This window comes from Clavelina lepadiformis, chromosome 6 (assembly GCF_947623445.1).
Source record: "Clavelina lepadiformis chromosome 6, kaClaLepa1.1, whole genome shotgun sequence".
NCBI classification, from domain to species: domain Eukaryota; kingdom Metazoa; phylum Chordata; class Ascidiacea; order Aplousobranchia; family Clavelinidae; genus Clavelina; species Clavelina lepadiformis.
Window position 1 is genome coordinate 18,815,103 of NC_135245.1, and position 3,512 is coordinate 18,818,614.

At 39.1% G+C, this 3,512-nt stretch overlaps 1 long non-coding RNA gene across 1 annotated transcript; it reads left to right on the forward strand.

Annotated features, from left to right (window-relative positions):
• The first annotated feature begins 983 nt into the window (after positions 1-983).
• On the forward strand, positions 984-2,529 carry LOC143462691 (uncharacterized). Its single transcript, XR_013118201.1, has 3 exons — positions 984-1,446; positions 1,535-1,881; positions 2,032-2,529. It is a non-coding gene; the product is annotated as an uncharacterized LOC143462691 (long non-coding RNA).
• Positions 2,530-3,512: the final 983 nt, after the last annotated feature.

The following is a 3,512-nucleotide window of genomic DNA, read 5'->3' on the forward strand; positions in this document are numbered from 1 at the left end:
GTCTATGTGCATATTGTGTGAACTGTAGGCTATAATTCAGATAATACCTTGTCACTGTCCTATCGACAGGTTCGTCAGCATAATGTAGCGTTTGATGTTATTATGGTTGCTCTTTTGTATGCCTATTTTTTATTCCAAAACATGAAATTTTAATAAAGACAACGCAAATTTGTGTGAATATAATATAGAATGCTTGTTTGCTAATTAAAGCTAGATTATTGCAGGTAAAACAGTGTTTATTGCATCAGAATTCCTTGTTTTGACAACAGAGGGGGGGCAAAAATTGATTTTATTCAAAAATTAGGGATATTTCATATCTCAAAAACGTGATGTGATAGAAAAAATCTGAGTTCATTTTCGGATTCAGCGCCCCAAAATTAGCTAAAATGAGTTGTCAAAACCCAAACCTGAAATTTTGTGTAGACCAGTGTAATCAATGTTGGTGATGTGCTTATGACCAAGTTAAATTTCATCAGATTGTTGAAATTGATGAGAAAGAATCAGAGTCCAAGGCCAATAGCATGTTTGACCATCCATATTCGTGCACAAAAATTATGTTTATTCTTGGTTTATCTTCATATCACTTGAGACTGCGGAGAGTGGTAAGGCATTGAATCATTTTGCAGAGTTCGGTTCTTTTTGGGTGTTTAATGAGGTGTGTCTCGTACAGTCATTTGCATCTGAACGTCCTCAATCAGTTAATGTGCAGTGTGGAAATTGGTCTTATGAGTGGAGTGCAGAACATCCCTGCGTATGTGATGAATAACAAAGTGGTTACAATGAACACAACTTGGTGTAGAATTTCTGAATCTGAAGTAGTTTAGTGATTTATTCATTAAACTGGTTTGCGCTTACCTGATTTTGTCTGTATATGTGCAGTACTGTACTGTAGGGGCTTAGGGCTGAAACAAGGTTGTTTTATGTCATAATCTACAATTAAGTAAATGCCCTGGTGGAAGAGCTTTGAATAAAGTTTCGCTGGCGGCTAGATCCAAGTGTATTGTTATTGCTAAAGAACATGTTGCATATTTTAACTGCCATTGAGACACGATCAGTGATAATATGAAAGGAAAATCAGGGTTTCTGACAACAGAAAGCTTTGTTGGTTGTAGTAAAGAAACTTGACGAGAGTTTTAAAGTCCAGAGGTCAGGCGTAGATAATAAACAACATGTTACAACTACCCTTGACTGTACATTTACAAGTTCATCATTATAGAAATACAGACACATGCAGATCTTTACTGAATGTAGCAAATGCATTTCTCCTTGTCTGCCATTTTTCATGATGTTACCTAACCTGTAACAAAATCAGTTGCAGTCAAAACCTGCTTTTAAAATTCTGTGGTTTCTTCTATCCAGAGTGATTCTGAAACATGGCAAAAACGTTGACTTTTGTGCTCCACTGACTGCATTCCGCTGGAATGAAGTTGTATCCAAATTTACTTCGTAAGTTTGTTTTGTCTGGCTTGCCTGCCTTATCATTTGGATCAAAAACCATTGTTTGCTCCAACAACTAATAGTGGTGCACTTGCAGGCTGGGCAAGGCCAAGTGTGAAACTGGTCAGGTGGTGAAGTGAGTCAATGTGGTGTCGGGTCATGTCAAGATAGCTCATGAAAAGAGGATATATTGCACTTTCAGTCATGTTTCAAATCCACCTTCATCATATGTTTTGCAAACTTTATTGTTTAAAATCAAAGAATTAAAATTTCGCAGATGGAAATATTAATACTTAATCAATCGTAATTTCTATGTCATAATAAGCGATTGTTATTACATTGTCGGACAAGAGGAGGAATGGACATATTTACATCTGATGGAGCGGATGGATCTGTCCAAATGATTGATCTGAGACAACAGGAAAATCCACCATAACATACGAGGTTGTCTTTCTATAACAAAAGTCTTTTTAATATCTCACAGTCCACTTATAGCATTTTAAGCTGCATGGTGTTTTATATGGTGTCCCTAGTTCCTCTGCTGGACAACGATTTATTGCGTAGTGCGGTAATAATGTTTTCCAAATTTTCAAGAGAGGAAGTAGAGGAGTAGAGAGTATTCGTGAAGTAGAGGAGCGCTCGAAGTTAGATGCTGATGTCAAGCTAGAGCTGCTTCATATCACGTTTCACTTTGTCGTGAAGATGAAGGAGAGGTCGAACCAGAGATGAGCTCACCGTGAAGGATGTGCTTTGGAAATGGAGGTCAATGGCTATGTTTTAAACCCTGAGCTGGCGTACCTTGAAGTATGTCGTGGCCATGTCTTAATTTCCTCAGTTGGCATGCTTTCAGTTAATAGGGCAAAGAACTGCAGCCAGTGCGCTCCATCACACTGCTGTTCCTGACCTTGGTGCGCCACGTGACCCTTAACTTTCTCACCTGTTGCATATATTTAAGACTACATTTCTGTGGTGTTTCCTCTGCAACAAATTAGCTGTGTTGGCCAAACAGGTCACTATTGGCTCACCTATACACGCTTGTAAATCGCAATCGTATTGACAATTTAGGAACGCGTGTTTTCCAATTGCGTATGCTAATCACCCGTTCGGCCAACAGAACTGTATTTTTTACACGATAGTTCAGCGTGTATGCAATTTATGAACCTTTCGTCCAGACAGAATGTCTTACTTACGCGTTCGTAAATTGTGAACGCGTTTACAATTTACGCACACGATGAATAAAGCGAATTCTAACACATATGGCTAAACATAGTTGAGAACCTCCCGCATTTGTTTAAAAAAGTCATCCATGAGTTTCTCAAAACCACTGAGGAAAGCAAAGTTCTCTGAGAGAAAGCCAAGAGAGAGTTGTACAGCAGCTTACATCCTGTCACATAGTGGTATGATGAGCAGCCTGTGTTCTCGACACACTTCCTGGATGGGTTGATTGCAAAAAATTGAGCGCTGAGCAAAAAGATATCTCTACAGTTGTTACGATCGCCTTTCATATGCTTCTTCTGTTCCAGCACTTGCACAGGACCGAATAAAGAAGTGGAGCGATGTTGATGTCACATGTCATGAGATCAGCCTGAATGCCGTTCGAATCAGGGGTTTTCGAGTTGGTGTAAACGCCTCGTCTCTTTTCGAATGTTGGCAATTTATCAAGCTTAGGCGTTGGTGGAAAAGTTGGTGTTTTGACATAGACCTCATCAGACATTTGCATGTTTCTGCGGCTTAGCCATTAAATTGAGTCTAGCCTTGCTAATCTAGACAGATCATGTAGCCTTTTTGGTTATGGTTGCCTAGTTGGGTGAGGTATGATGTTTTGGTACATTGACGCGTCCTCCTAGTGGACTAATTCATTAACACCAGAAAGCGGCTTAAGGTTTTTATCGCATCTGCTGCAATAACTGGGCATCGAACCCGCTACCTCCATGCCAGCAGAAAGATTTTATACAATTCCGCTAAAAACAGGAATTTATTTAGTTTGGACTTTCAGATATATATCTTAAAAATAAATGACGAACGAAAATAAAAATAATTCATTGTTTAGTCCGCAAGAATACCCCGTCACACGG